The 17,067-nt window shown below is 35.1% G+C and overlaps 1 non-coding gene across 1 annotated transcript; it reads left to right on the forward strand.

Annotated features, from left to right (window-relative positions):
* The first annotated feature begins 4,257 nt into the window (after positions 1-4,257).
* On the forward strand, positions 4,258-4,373 carry LOC150000973 (U5 spliceosomal RNA). Its single transcript, XR_016513789.1, has one exon. It is a non-coding gene; the product is annotated as a U5 spliceosomal RNA (small nuclear RNA).
* The last annotated feature ends 12,694 nt before the right edge of the window (positions 4,374-17,067 follow it).

The raw sequence follows: 17,067 nt of genomic DNA on the forward strand, positions 1-17,067 counted from the left end.
GTGATTATGATGTGTCAATAGTGGTTCATCAGTTGTAACAGAGGTACCCCTCTGCTGGGGGATGTTGGTAATGGGGGAGCCTGTGCTGTGTTTGAACATCGACTATAGGGAAACTTTCTGTAACTTCCTCTCCACTGTGCTGTGAACCTAAAGCTGTTCTAACAAAATTTAACATAACAATGACATGCCTGGGGTCCCTTTGGTAAATGAACTGTAACTAACTCCCTTTGTTATCCTACAGGTGGTAACAGCAGTCCCCCCCCCCCAGCGAAACACCACGTAAAACTGCCTCCTACCTGTTCGCCATCCACCCCGTCACTCTGCATGTCTAGTTTCCTAACAGCAGGCAGAGTGATCCTTTTAAAGTACATGTCACAACATGTCACTCCTCTGCTCAAAACACTCTTATGGCTCCCAACCCCTCCACCCCCCGCCCCAGCACACACACATCAGAGTAAAACCGAGTCCTCCAGAATCTCTGTGCAGTCTGCAGCCTGCTCCACCCACAGCCCCTCTTGATTTCCTCTGCTCCTGACTCCTTGAGCTGTGGCCACGCTGGGCTCTCTGCTGTTCTTTCCACACACACCGGGGCCTCTCCTGCCTCAGATCTTTGCATCGACTGTTCCTCCTGTCTGGATCACGCCCTTCTCCCACCCCCAGCTGGCCACGTGGTGATTTTTGCTAATTTTATTCAGGTTTCTGCTCATGTCATGTCCTAATGGACACCTTTCCTGAATGTCCTTCTTCTCCAATAGTTTTTATCCCTTTACTCTGTTTTATTTTCCCCATACTTGTTCATAGTATCTTCACCATAATTTTTGTTCATTATCTCCCCCCCCTTGCCCCCCACTAGAATCTAAGCTTATTGAGAACGGGGGCTTTGGTGCTTTTTAAAAATTGCCTTCTCTCTTCCCAGACAGCGGCATGGCCCTTACCATAAAAAGGCAGTAAGCATATTCCTCCCCAACCAGGTCTTCTCCAGCCTTAGGTAATAATACTTCGTGAATAAACCACAGACTTCTCGCTCAGCTTCTTGTCCTCTTGGTTCATCCTCAAATCAGTGGTTGCCACTGGACTCGTACTATTTAAGGAAAGGATTTTCCCTTCCTCCCTTCCTTCTACTAAAAACAAAGTTCAACTGAGAAAAATTTAAAGGTCTTACTGGCTTCATTTGGTGAATCATGAATCAGTCTTCACTTCAGGTAACAAACAGCTCCAACCCTGGCTGCTGTGGCTCAGTGGATTGAGCGTCGGCCTGCGAGCCAAGTGTCGCTGGTTCGATTCCCAGTCGGGGCACATGACTAGGTTACACGTCAGGTCCCCAGTTGGGGGTGCGAGTGAGAAGCAACCACACAGTGATGTTTCTCTTTCTCTTTTCCCCTCTAAAAATAAAAAAAACTAATTAATTAATTAATTAAACAAAACAAAACAAAGATACCGAAACAGCTCCACGGAGCTGTACAGGATGGAAAACTTCTATAGGCAAAGGAAGGCGAGGGTGAAAAAGGATGTTTTTCAGCAAAGAGTGGACTTTTTTCGGGCAGGTCACTTTCCCTTGGGAGAAGGGTGGGGGTCTATCAGGCAGCTGACCTCACTGGTATTGACAGGTAGCTCCAGACTGAGCAGTTAAAAACCACATTCCTGGGGCAGGTGGAAAGTGCAGTTAACCTTGGTTTGTCGACGTGGGGCTTAGCACAAGTGACTTCATTTGGGGAACTGTTGTTTCTTTTTTTTTTTTTTTTTTTCTTTTTTTTTACAACTTCCTTCTTTTATTCCTTTCTCTTCCTCCTTTCCTTTCTCCCTTTCTTTTTCTTTATAATTATTAAATATATCAATGTGCTTCTACCTCTTTACTGTGGCTCATGCCATTTACCCTCAATGAGATTGCCATTTCTGGTAACACAAATATATTTTAAAATTTGTAGATAATAAAACCACAGTATTCTCTTCGGGGTACCAGCTTATCAAGAATTACTGTTTCATGTCATTACGTATTTACAGACCTAAGGACAAGTACCTGCTGACAACTCATTGCTGGGTATTTGTCCGCCAGTAGGTTATTTCCTTTAAGGTTATAGGCAACAGCTTGCTACCTATGGCCTTCTCCCATGTCCGCTTAACGAAGAGTAAATCTATATATAGATGCACTTACCTACAAACTACATTTTTACCAGGGAAAAGATGGATGACACTGAAAATCTGTACATTGATCATCTTTTACCTCTACAGAACAGGTGTTAGAGACACCATCTGCTTAGTTGAGAAAGGAAAATAAGATATTTAGAAAATTTTTGCTACTTAAAAATAGAATAGGACATAATTTTTTAATGACCTTGAGTAGCACACTGATGATTCTCCTCTCTTAATATTATATAATCGTAGCCTGACCTAGAGATTGATGGTAGACAAGGATTTTGCTTTGTTTACGTTTTTCATGTAAACACTAATTTCATTAGGACTTTTTAAGGTTTATATCCGAAATCACTACTAAGATAATTATATCATGCAAATTATTTTTACTTTTGACTAATTTTATTTTTCATTGAAGTTAATAGATGTATATTGTTTGAAGTGAAATATGACAAGTTTTGTTTCTGGTAAAATGGTGACTTTGATACCACAACTAACTTGTAAGGGTGTTGGGTAATTTGTAACAATCGTATGTGTATACCTGGTAAGAAAATAAGGAATATTCTGATGCAAAAATTGAAGCAAGAGCAGAAGCTGAGAGATCTATATATAACTTTGGCACATTAGAGATGCTTAGGAAATTGAATGAAAAGTTCATTTTTGAATGAAACAGATATTAATTCTGATGTTTCAAGGGTAAGAGAAGATAAAATAGGAATAGATGACACCATTTTTGTAATGTAAAAGTTAAATTTATACCCATTTGCTTCTCTCCGGCATTTGTCTGATCTTACCGAGGCCAAAATCTTATTTCAAAAATCCTGCAGTCTTTTATGCATGCTTTAGGCAGACCTAGTTAGGCAACGTGTCTGAAAAATAGTGGTTTCCTTTCCCAGAGATAAATGAAGCCTTCCTATCTTTCCTCCCTGGCATGTAACTCTTACTTGCATATGTCATTCTAAAATCCTAATTCTCGGCTGAACCAACATAAAAGGGAGTTGTTTCTTCCTTGTTTCTCTGCTTCTCTGTACATTCATGATATACTGACTTCTTCACAAGCCAAGACCTCTCCCTTTAGGAGAGTGGTATATTTCACAAGAAAAGTGTGTGTGGTTTCCTTTTTTTTTTTTCCCCCTGAATGAGAAAGAAAAGGAGAGGAATGTTAAGTTCGATGGTAAATTTTTATCAGATGCCAGAATAGAAGACTGGGACATTTGCATGTACTCATGGCAGGTTTCCTTTGCCTGTTTTCTGTAAATACCATTCTGTTGAGTGAGTTTTGTGAGTTAAGGTATGTTTTCATAAACCTAGGTGCTCTTTATGCTATGCGTCTTTTAGCTGACAAAGAGCTATCCGGAAGTTGGAGGTTTGCAGTCAGGTTTCTGAATTGCCAAAAGCTATAGTCCCAGAAAGAAGCTAAATATAGTGGAAGAGATGACAACTATCAGCGTCGCTGCACATGTAGTATTCAAATCATTTCTCAATGATAACACATTTAAATGCAATTCTAGATCAACTAAAATGATGATAAATCATGGAGCTGTAATTTATGTTCAGTAATTTAGAACCATACATTTAAGCAAGTTCATTTACAGGAACAGTTCTACTTAAAATAATCTGCCACACAAGGATGATCAGCCAAATAATAATGTGCATAAAGGTTATTCTGCAGAAGCAGAAAGTGTCGGTTCATTAGTTACACAAACAGAGAATTCACGGAGATGGAAAAAGGATTACTACTCAACAGAATTATTTTATTTCATTAGGTTAAGATAGTAGTAAACATAGTTTCATAAGGAGTGATTTGCCAGGTGCATTTAATGGATAGTTGATGTGTTGCTTATTTTGTACACTTATTTTTCTGCCATTTTAAAAAGTACAACTTTTGAACTAGGGCATATTGAAAAGTTAAAAAACATGTTTCATATTTATATAACTGTTTTAATCAGTTAAATTTATTTTTATCTTTCCTGGAACATTTAAAAATACTAAGTTACGGCAAGGGTGATGTATAACCAAAGTGCAAATCAAAAAATAAAAATATATAAAATAAAAATTGTTTGCTAATTAGGGTTTTTATGTGTCCCAATTCAATTTGTTCTTTCCTTCTAAAGAAGTAACATTTATATACGCTGGTTTCTCTTCAGAGCGTATAAGTCTTTTGTCTTTTACTAAAGATTTCTGTAAAGAAGTAACATTTGTTGTGGAAAACAGTTCTTTTAAATCAGTTTGTTAATAAATTTAAATATATAACTCCTTTTTACTAAAAAAGAATTTAAATAACTTTTATACAAATGCAAAATCTGTAATGTATTTATTACATCATTTAATCTTTAAGACAGAGATACTACTAGATGAATAGCTCAACTTTCAGACATTGGGTATGTTTCTCATATTTTTGATGTTTATATACATATATATTTTTAAAAGATTTTATTTATTTTTAGAGAAAGGAAAAGGGAGGGAGAAACAGAGGGAGAGAAACATCGATGTGTAAGAGAAACATCAATTGGTTGCTTCTCGCACGCCCCCAGCTGGGGACCTGGCCCACAACCCAGGCATGTGTCGTGACTGGGAATTGAACTGGTGACATTTTGGTTTGCAGCATGACGCTCAATCCACTGAGCCACAATAGTCATGGCTGAAGTTTATATATAAAAGAAGAATGTTTAATGTTAATTTTTACTATGAAAACAATAGAAAAGAATGGGAGATTTATAAATAGTTTGGTCGTTGGTCTTTTGGAATGGATAGTTGATTAAGAAAACTGTAACCGAGTACTTTGTGTTTCTAATTTTTATGGTGTATAAGAAACACCGAGGGTGCTTGCTAAAAATGCTGAAATTTCTGCCTCTCAGCTTACTTTCCAAAGTGAAAAAGTTCCTCATCAAAGTAGGAGAAGCTGTCCATGAATAAAGCCAGGGTGGGAGAAACTGGGCACAAGCTTCCTGTTGTCTTCTCTGAAAGGAACAGCACAAAGAGTGCTCGATTCTCCCTGGAATAATGTGTGACAAAATGTGCAGAGTATATTGGGGGGTCACACTGAACTCTTTTTTTCTGAACTTCGATTACACTTTTCTTATGCAGTTTGTTCATTCATTCTTCATTCATTCATGGTATTTATGGAGAGTCAGCCATGTACTAGCTGAATGCTAGGTCCAATAATAAATAGAAACACACCCTGTCCTTAGGAACATCAACACTCAGCCACAATGACAGTAAAAATAATTAGAATAGCGATAAAGTATAAACAATAAGGTGTGAAATGGACACATATTGGGATAGAGTGAAGCAGGTAATCAAATAGGTGGGTTAGTGAAGATTTCGATGGGGAGTAATATTTCTGCTTATATATATAGATCAAGTAGAAATGATCTAGGCTCAGCTATGGGGGTGGGTTGCAAAACAGTAGAAGAAAGATTCAGGCAGCAGGACTAACATGCTTTACAGCTTAGAGGCTGAAGAGTTTGAGGAGTTTTAGGGAGTAATGGGGCTTGATACAGTTGTAGTCTAGGGCATAAGGCAGAGAATGATGAGAGGTAAGCCTGGAGTGATGGGTTAGACAGGGTGCAGGTCTAGGTAGGCCATATAAGTCATAATTTGAACTCTGTCCTAAAGTATTAGATCATTGCAAGATGTGATAAGTGGAAGTTATATTATTATTATGTTTATGCATTAGAAAGGTCACTTCCACTGCCATCGGGAAGATGACTTGAAGGAAGGGAGAAGAGTTAAGAGGCTACTATGGTGCTTTTCAAAGCTGGTGGTGACTGGCAGTACCAGGTAGCAGTGAGGATAGCAAATAAGAGACACATGTGCCAGACATTTGGAATAGCTGATCAGTTGTGTCTGATGGGTAGCTATGTATTCGTTATGAGCTGCTTAAGAGCAGAAACCGTGTCTTCTTGTTCCTTTCTATCTACCAAATCTTCTAAGTCATCAGTAGTGGGGTCTCATAATAAATATTTGCTGACCGAATATGTCTTTGGATGGAATTATTTAGTCACTGAGAATTTGTAAAGACAGCTGGCAGAATATCTGGGACAAAATTCTTCATAGGTCCATTTTCAGAGCAGTATAAAAAACGGTACTGTGGTGCAGAGTTCTCCAACATTACCTCCTTGCACTGGCCAGAATAGTGAGCTATAAACCTGGTGATGAAGAATGTACCAGTTTTTACAGGCAGTAATCTTAGCTCTAGGGCAGGAAGTCAATGCCAGTGACAAATTTCTAATACATGACAATTTAAAATCCCATAAGTGAAGTTAACAAAGTTGCTCTATAGCTCAGTGGACTTATGGGTAGGGCTGGAAGCCATTTTCATCCTGAATCATCAGGTTGGCTCTCTTATGGGCAATATAAATAACAATCTGGCAAGGAATCAAGATATCTCTTTTGAAAATAAATGATAAGAGTATATCTGGGTTATACCTGTATGCCAATGAAGCAAACCTTAGAAGTGTATAAAGCTGATCATTCCTTTGAAGATAAACACAGCAGAGACTGAATGAAATTGAGTATTATTTTTAAAAAGATGGAGACTATCTCCTCATCAAATTAATTTCTCTCTTTAATTTTATTCAAGAAGTAAACACAGTTCCTTCTAAAATCCAACTGTATTATTTCTTGACTTTTCTTTGCATAATTGCTCACCATGAAGCAAAACACAATCAATCTATACTTCATTGTGGGTGAAGTTTTAAGTGAGGATAAAAATGTTTTCTTACGACAACTAATTAATTTTTTATAAACTGAAGCATGAAGACCTTTCAACATTAAACCATGCTTTATCTACTATGATGTATTCAGTGTTAAAAAGTGACTTTTCTGGTATGATGTGCTCATAAAATAAGTTGAAGTTAAAGATTTGTATGTATTGAAATGACAAACTAAACAGTGAGATAATATTTTCCAGGAAACTTACCATAGGTGTATTTCATAAAAATAAATACATATTGAATACATACAAATTTGAGTTTTGTATGAAGTGTGTTATTTAATTATTTTATGCTCACAACAAAATGATGTAAGTGGTGCTTTTATAATTCAAATTTTTATAGGTAAGGGACCAATACTCAGAGGGTTCAGAAAATTGCTCAAACCCTAGAATTTGAATCCAGGTCTCAGAATACAGAACTAATATTTTTACTGTCATACTTACAATCATAATTGATGCCTCTGAAGAAAGGAACATCAGTAGTATTTTCTACCAAGTAGGTGACAGGTATCATGGTCCTAGTTTACAACCAATGTAAAAAACATTTACACTGGATACTATTGCATAGTATTAACAAAATATAATATCCCTGTCAAAGTGTTTATTGCCATGATTTATTCTGGGACTTTTATGGTTTCTGGCCTTACATTTGGGTTTTTAATCCATTTTGAGTTTATTTTTGCTTATGGTATAAGAAAATGATCCAGTTTCCTTTTTTCTTTGTATGTAGCTTGTCCAATTTGCACACCACCATTTATTGAAGACACTACCTTTACCATTGTATACTCTTTACTCCTTTATAATAGATAAATTGACCATATAAGTATGGGATTATTTCTGGACTCTCTATTCGGCTCCATTGATCTATATGTGTGCTTTTGTTCCAGTACTATACTATTTTGATTACTGTAGCTTTGTAGTATGTTATGAAATCAAGGAGTATGATACACCCAACCTTGTTCTTTTTTAGATTGCTTTTGCAACTGGGGTCTTTTGTGATTCCATACAAATTTTGGGATTATTTATTCTAGTTCTCTGAAAAAAATGCCATTGGTGTTCTATAATAATTGTATTGAATCTGTAGACTTTATTGACTGGTGTGGACATTTTAACACTCTTAGTTCTTCCAATTCATGATCATGGTTGCTCCCTCCATTTATTTGTTTCATCTTTAATTTCTTTCACCAATGCTCTATAGTTTTTAGAATATAGGTTCTTCACATGCTTGATTAAAGCTATTCCTAGGGTTTTTTTTTATTTTTTATTTTGATGAAGTTGTAAATGAGCATGTTTATTTTATTTCTTCTTCTGATAGTTTGTTAGTGCATAGGAATGCAATAGGCTTTTTATATTGATTTTATGTATGCTGCAAGTTCACTGAATCTGCTGATTAGTTATCACAGTATTTTTTGAGGAGTCTTTAGAGTTTTCTATATAGTATCTTGTTGTCTCTAAGTAGTGACAGTTTTACTTCCTCCTTTCCAATTTCAGTGATTGATATTTCTTTTTCTTGTCTAATTGCTATGATCAGAACTTCTGAATACTATGTTGAATAAAATTGGTAAGGTTGCCATCCTTGTCTTAGTCCTGATCTTAAAGGAAAAGCTTTCAGCTTTTTACTATTGAATATGATGTTACCTGTGTGTTTGTCATATATGGCTTTAATTATGTTTATGTATGTGTTCTCTTTATACCCACTTTGTTGATATTTTATCAAAAATGGATGTTGAATTTTATCCTAAATGGGTGTTGAATTTTATAAAAGACTTTTTTTGTATCTATTGAGATCCTATTATTTTTCACTTTTGTTTTGTTGCTGTGGAGTATCCCATTGATTGATGTAAAGATACTGAATTATCCCTGGAATAAATCACACTTGATCTTGATGTGTGATCCTTCTAGTTAATGTATTTTTAAGTTCAGTTTGCTAACATTTTGTTGAGAAAAGTTGTATCTATGTTCATCAGAAATATTGACCCGTAATTTTCTTTATGTGTACTCTTTCTCTAGTTTTGGTATCATAGTAATACTGGCCTTAGAGAATGAGTTTAGAAGCATGCCTTCCTCTTCAATTCTTTGGAATAGTTTGAAAAAGTTAGATATTAATTATTCTTTAAATGTTTGGTAGAATTCACCTATGAAGCCACTTGTCCAGACTTTTGTTTGTTGAAAGTTTTTTTTATTACTAGCAATCAGTATTTTCAGATTTTCTATTTATTCCTGACTCAGTCTTAGAAGACTGTATAAATTTATCCATTTCTTCTAGGTTGTCCAATTTTTGGTATATAATCGATGGTAATATTTTTGTATGATTATTTCTATTTCTGTAGTTTCAATGTCTTTTCCTTTATTTGTGATTTTATTATTTGTTCTCTTCTTTCTTGATGTATGGCTAAATGTTTGTCAATTTTGTTTACCTTTTCAAAGAGCCAGCTCCTAGTTTCATTGAGCTTATCCATTGTTGTTTAGTTTCTCTTTTATTCATTTGGAGTCTGATCTTTATTATTTTATTTCTTCTAGCTTTGGGCCTTTTATTGTTTTTTTTTTTTTTTTTTTTTCTAGTTCTTCTGGTTGTAAAGTTAGATTGTTTATTTGAAGGTTTTCTTGGTTCTTGATGTAAGCTTACATCACTCTGTACTTTCCTTTTAGAACTGCTTTTGGTGTGTTCCATAAATTTTGGTTTCTATTTCCATTTGTCTCAGGATAGTTTTTGATTTACTCTTTGATTATTTTTTAGCTCATTAGTTGTTCAAAAGTATGTCGCTTATTCTACACATTTGTGTTTTTTCCATTTTTCTTCTTTTACTTGTTTAATTCTCACACCATGAGAGTTGGAACAGATTCTTGACATTGCCAATTTGAAGCCCTACTGGAGTGTCAAATTCAACACATTTAAGGCCCATCTCAGTGACCTTAAAACTCCTTCTCACTTTCAGGAACCCATGCAAACTAATATTCTATTATAATATATAGGTGTCATGTTTTTACCTGAATGTCTGAGTTTTAAGTGTCATCAATATTATAATGGTGATAACCATTTTTTTTTTTTGCCAAATGCTAGTTAAATATTTTATATGCATTGTCTCCTTAATCTTTGACTATCTCTGTAGATTTAATGGTATCATCTTCATTTTACAAATGTCTTCACTGAGAAACAAAGAGGTTAAAATATTCCCTGCCAAAATTATACCTAGTAAGTGGCAGAGCTAGACATTTATGGTAGATCTATATACCTCCCCAACACTTATTCACTATGGAAACCCACCTCACATGGGATTTGGTGGTCAGATTTGCAGGTCCTTGTAGAGTGGCAGAATGGGATGAGGTTGGAAGATGGTGGTTTATGATACCAGAATCACCTAGTAGGCTTGTAAAAACTATCCACGCTTCTCAGATTTATAAGAATCACTAAATAAATACATGTTTTATTGCAAGAATTTCTATAATATCTGCCATACTTATATCATTCAGAAAACAATTTTAATTCTTAATAATTAAATACTAAGTAAAATGGTCTTCTCTTATTTAATTTACATATAGCTTCAATCATTGCATTTTTTTCTTAATTGTAATGGCATAGCTACATCAAGTTTTAGTATATATAAGATACAGATCAAGAACATAATTTCTTAGACAAGTACAACTCTTCAATTTCTTTAACTTTTAAGATACATAATTGCTCTACTATGAAGACTTAAATGGAGATTGTCACTTTTGTAATTATTTCTTTTTGTTTCATCCTTCTCACTAATTGAAAATAGGCTTTCGATATAGAATGCTTTGAAACTGGATGAAGAGACAGAATTGGAAATGAGCTTAATTAACTACAAACTGTCCAAATCAATCAGGGTTTGACAGTGCCTCCAGTAACACACTAAGTTCATAATTTACTTGAGATATACAGTAATGCATACGCTGATAAACTGTGCAAAAGCTATGTTCGCTGTGCACAAAATTTAGTACCAGGCTGGGAAGTTGCACTGGGAGAAAATTGTTCCTTCAACACTAACTATTTTTCAGAGGATATACTTTACATTTTCATCAGGCAACTAAACTTTTGAAAATAAGTGCTTTGCTTTTTTCCTCCAATAAGATTTGATATAGGAATTTTAAAAAATTGTTTAAATTTGTTTCCAATCTTATTTAAGCACTATAACAGCCGTGGTTAGGTTTGCACATTTTGTTACAGAATCTCAGAATCGGTTTGGGGATGTATTTAAGGTTACAGACATACTTTACTTTATTGCATTTTGCTTTATTGTACTTATGGAATTTGCATTGTTTTTACAAATCGAAGGAAAGAGTCTTCTCACCAGGAAAAAGATTACAACTCACTTTATTGTGATACTTGCTTTATTATGGTGGTCTGCCATATCTCAGAGGTATGCCTGTGTAAAGAAAAATTTCTGCCTATAAGATTCTATTATCCCCCTTTTTATATTATCAATGGAATTTTCCAGGTGTTCAAAAAGAAAAAGAAAGGATGACTTAACTGATCATAAAATGGGTTAATCATAGTTGTTGGTATTTAATGAGCTGTCTTATATCTCTGGTTTTCAAGGAAGAATATATAATTATCTTTTTTGGAGGAGAAGACAATAGTTGATAAAGGTTATGACATAATCTTGGCTAGGCCACATTACAGTATTATTTTGGCCAAAGATTATCTGTAATTCATAGCTAACAGTCATTCTTCTTGTGCAGATATCCTGAGCATATATTGTTTCCTATGTTTTCTAACTACTTAAAACATATAAGTAACAGCCATATTATAATCAACTTATTTCAGTGCTCTGTGTAGTACTTGTTACAATTACATTATATTACTTCATGATTTTGTCTTTTCAAGTATATGAAAATATCATTATCTCTGAACTCTGAGCTCTTTGTTAGCTCTATTGAGATATAATTGGCAAATAAAATTGTCAGATATTTCAAGTGTACAACATGATGATTTGATATATGTCTACATTGTTAAGGGTTCCTCCCCATTGACTTAATTAAAACACCCATCACTTTACATATTTATTTTTGAGAACATTTAAATTACACTCTTAGCAATTTTAATTATTCAATATAGTGTTGTCAACCATGATCACCGTGTTATATATTAGATCCTCATATCTTATTCATCTTACAACGAAGTTTGTACCCTTTCACCAGCCTCCCCCATTTTCCCTACCCCCATTCTCTGGCAAACTTTTTTTCTATTCCATGTCCTATGAGTTTGACAGTTTTTTTCAATTCTTCACATTTAAGTGATACCATGCAGTATTTGCCTTTTCTCTATCTGGCTTATCTCACTTAACTCTCCAAGTTCATCCACAGTTGTCACAAATGCTATAAGTTCCTTCATTATTAAGGCTGACTAATTTTCATGTGTGTATGTATTGACTCCGTCTTTCCCTTGGACCCTTCAGCTGCGAAGAGAGGGGGGGTCTGCTGCATGGGCAACAGCAGACCCTCCATATCACCCTGCCCAGGCTCTGTAGCTTCAGCTCCACTGGAGAGGACACTCCAGCGTCATCGCAAGATGTCGATTCAACACGGGAGGAGACAGATACCGTGTCACTCCTGAGTCGGACTGCACAGCCATTCTCGGCGGTGCAGATAGACTCTTAAGAAGCTACACCATCGTCTCTCGAGACGGACGGCTGCCGACGACGATGTATCACATTTTCTTTATCCATGCATCTGTCTACAAACAGCATGTTTCCATGTCCTGGCTACTGTGAGTCATGCAGCAATGCACGTGGGCATAGAGATACCTCTTTAAGATAATGATTCTGTTTCCTTTGGATATATACCCAGAAGTGGTATTGCTGGATTATATAGTAGTTGTCCTCTTTTTAATTTCTTGAGAAACTTCCATATTTTTTCTGTAGTAGGCAGACCAGATTACGTTCCCATCGACAGGTTTCCAGGGTTCCCTTTTCTCCATATCCTTTCAACATTTTTCCATCTCATCTTTTTTATACTAAACATCCTAACAGGTGTGAGGTGATGCCTTGTTATTTTGATGTGTATTTCCTGGATGATTAGTGATGGCGAGCACTTTTCATGTACCTATGGACACTTGTTTGTCTTCTTTAGGAAAATGTCCATTCAGCCCCTTTATCCGTTTTTTTAATTGGATATTTGGGATTTTTTTGATGTTGAGTTCCTTAGATATTTTGCATATTAACTCATCAGATATGTGATATGTTCCATAGGTTGCTTTTTATTTTGTTGATCATTTCCCTTGCTGTGCAGAAGTGTTTTAGTTGGATGTAGTCCCACTTGCTTATTTTTGTTTTGTTGACTTTGCTTATGGTGTCAAATCCAAAAACTCATTGTCAAGACCAATGTCAAGGTTACCTCCTTTATTTTGTTCTAGATTTTTTTCAGTTTCATGTCTTATGTGCAACTCTTCAATCCTTTTTGAGTTAATTTTTGTGTGTGGTGAAAGAAAGTGGTCCAGTTTCATTCTTTTGCATGTGGCTTTCCAGTTTTCCCAACTCCATTTTTTGAGGAGACTCTTATTTCCCCATTGTATAATTATTGCTTCTTTGTTGTAAATTAATTGGCTTCATAGGCATGGGTTTATTTCTGGGCTCTCTGTTCTGTTCTATGGACCTACATGTCTGTTTTTATGCCAATACTGTTTAAATTGCTATCGATTAGTCATATTATTTGAAGTCTGGAAGTGTGATGTCTCTAGCTTTGTTCTTTTTTTTTTAAGATTCCTTTGGCTATTCAGGGTGTTTTTGTGGTTTCATATAAATGTTAGGATTATTTGTTGTATTTTTGTAAAAACACCATCAGAGAGGTATTGCATTGAATCTGTGGATTACTTTGGGTTGTATAGACATTTTAACAGTATTAATTTTTCCAATCCATAAACATAAAGTATTTTAAAATTTCTTTGAGTCTTTAATTTCTTTCAACAATGCTTAAAGTTTTCAGTGTACACATCTCCTACCTCCTTGGTTAAGTTTATTTCAATTTTTTGATGCTATAGTAAATGAGACATTTTTCTTAATTTCTCTTTCTGATAGTTTGTGGATGTATAGAAATGCATGTGATTTATGCATATTGATTTTTCATCCTGCAACTTACCTGAAATCATCTATTTCATTCTACACCTTTTTGGTGTGTAAGCTCTTTAGTTATATATTGTCACTCGTTAATTTTTCTGTGTCTTAGAGGAACATGACAGGCATCAGCCCAATTACAGCTCAGTGCCCACATTTGGCCCAAGACCTGTATTTGTCAATCAGTTTTATTGTCACACAGCTTGCATTGTTTATGTTTGTGATACAAAACACACTGTTGAGTCATTGTGAAAGAGATTCTATGTCTTGGGAAACCAAAGTAGTTATTCTCTGGATCTTTATAGAAAAGGTTTACGGACCCCTGGTATAGAGTTTTGCATATAATGGGTGTCTAATAAATGCTTGATAGAAATTGCACATGAATGTACTTTAGCGGATACCACCCAAAAGTACAGCCCTAATTTGAGAATTTTAATGGCTCGATAATTTTATCACTGCAATGCCAAACCCTGTTGGACTGATGTCTGCCCCCTTTGGATATTTTATTTGATTTTTGCATAGCAGCCTGTTTCTAAGGTGAAATGGCAATAAAAGAGAGGGCATAATCATTTTTGTCATGCCAGCTTATATTGGCACGAAGTTACCTCTTTCTCCATAAGCAAATGTTTTCAGGGGAAAAGTTTTATATGCCATTTTATATAGGTGCATCAAAAACATTTTACTGGTTACTGTCAAAACAACCAAAAAATATGCTTTGAAAAAATGCTTGTGCTGACAGGAAATATTTCCAGAATGAAAATCTTGGTTATGATCATTTTGGTTACAGAAAGCATTTTATTTGTGTCTGATACAGACTTTAAAGTTTCTCAAAATGCTTCTAGCCCCGAAGTTTCTTCTTTGAAAGAGATAAAAACAGCTATTCATGTAATATTTCAACCACCAAGAGCTGACTAGAGTTTATATCTTGAAACTTGGCTTTTCAGATCCAACTCTTAAGATATATATTTTTAAAAATCCATAGTTCCTGAACAATAAATATATTACTTAGGCTAAATTAGATTCTAATGAGATGAATTTTTGTGGTTGAAGGACAAGTTAACAGTTTGCCTTCAGCATTTACAGTTGCAGATAAAACCTGGAAAATATGCAACTATAGTGTAAAAAAATTGTATAGGTTTTGAGGACAGATTACAGAATCATGTCAAATCCTATCACTTATTAGTATCTTGTTCTTGTCATTGACTGACTTTTCCAAGTTACCACTGCTCACAACCTCAATAAAACATAACACTCAGAGATAATAATAATTATTTCATGCTTTTGTTGAGATAACATTAATGAAATGGCTAACGGGTCTTGGTCATTACAGAGAGTCCTTATATATTGGTAGACAAAAGAACTGGGGTCTAGTTTAATGATCTAACAGATGCATTTTCAGACCTAATTCCATTAAGGACCAGTGAGCCAAGCTGTCATTTCCCCTTCTATTTGTGGATCTCAAGGTTCCAGAAAGTATGAAAGCTTTGGCTGATGGGTGGGGGGCTGCGAGGTTGTGTGAAAAAGGAAAAAGGATTAAGCAAAAACCCAAAAAGCCACAGAGACACAGACAACAGGACGGTGATTACCAGCGGGAAAGAGGGGTGGGAGGAGTTTGAAGAGGAAAAAAGGGGGATAAATGGTGATGGAAGGAGACTTGGGGCGGTGAACACACAACACAACATACAGATGATGTATCATATTATAGAATTATACATCTAAAACCCATATAATTTTATTAGCCAATGTCACTTCAATGAATTCAATTAAAAAAGAAAGTATGAAAGCTTTGGCTATCATCCACTGCCACCAGCATCATCAGGAGTTGCCTTTTGTGGGTAATTACTTAGCAGTCATTGGAACTTGAGCCTAGCAAATTATGTTCTGATGATAGCTGGACATTGAAAAAGAAAGAGCCTTCACCAATATACTCTCCTAAATTTACCTTGCTTATCTTCAAAGGTTGAGAACTTCCAAATGAAACCTTGAATAACTGTAACTTCAAGGAGAAAGAGCATCTTTTTTATTAACAAGCTCTTGAGTTACTGAGGTCTGTGCCCTCATTTCTCGTCTGTACATTTCACACTCCTCATTGGTTTCAATTAAGCTGGCTGGATAAAGCCCTTTGTTTGGTTCTTAATCATTCCATTTCAAAATGGTAAATTTGCTGGCCAAGCAGGTTTTCTAGAGTTCTCCCTTGACACCACAAACTAATTGGATATTTTAAATTTAAAATGAGAAATCATTAGAATTGCAATAAGGTAAAATTAGGAGTAGATCATACCAATGCAAGTAGCTGAATGTGTCATGCTTCTGGGAAAGACGTGAACAAATTAAGATTTAAACCTTGACACTAAATGGAAAGTTTAGATTTCAGCACTGTGTTTCAGAAACCTTAAAGCATTAAAAAATAATAGGTTGTTGGAAAGACTGTTGATGAAATGAGAGACTTTTCATATATCTCAGCCAGGGGTCAAACATGCCAGTGTTTCTAGACAGTAAATTAACCATGTTTGGCTAAGTATGGGAAATGAATTACAGATCTCTGTTGAGTTCAATTGAGTAATTTCAATAGAAACACATGAATTTCACGGCATTGAAAGTTAAATTACCTTTCCCTCTTAATCACGGTAGACAGCCAATTGGAAACATGGTGGCCTTAAAGTTTCTCTTTTTTGTACTCAATATTTCAGTGCCTGAATTGTGTAGGTAAATAACTTTGCTTCTTCAAATGATGAAAATTCTCTCGCAAAAGCAATCCTTTTCTTTTCTGTGTGTGTCAAGGTAATAAAGTGTTTGTTTTTTCATTTAAATATTTCTGCAGGTATGTGTACTTCTTCAAAGAGCATAAGTGATGCAACTCTTCTTCAAAGAGTATAATATATGCAATTTTATTATATACTCTATTATATATTATATATTTTATTATATATAATTTTATATGTCACATCTTCTTTATTCATTCATCCAGCAATAAACACATAATGTGGCTATTGTAAACAATGCTGCAATGAACATAAGGGTACATATATCTTTTCAAATTATTGTTTTCATATGCTTCAGATAAATACCCAGAAGTGGAATTGCTGAGTCATATGGTAGTTGTAGCCTTAATTTTTAAAGGAGCCACCATATTGTTTTCCACAGTGG

Source organism: Furipterus horrens, unplaced genomic scaffold, assembly GCF_987537825.1.
Source record: "Furipterus horrens unplaced genomic scaffold, mFurHor1.1.pri manual_scaffold_10, whole genome shotgun sequence".
Lineage (NCBI taxonomy): Eukaryota > Metazoa > Chordata > Mammalia > Chiroptera > Furipteridae > Furipterus > Furipterus horrens.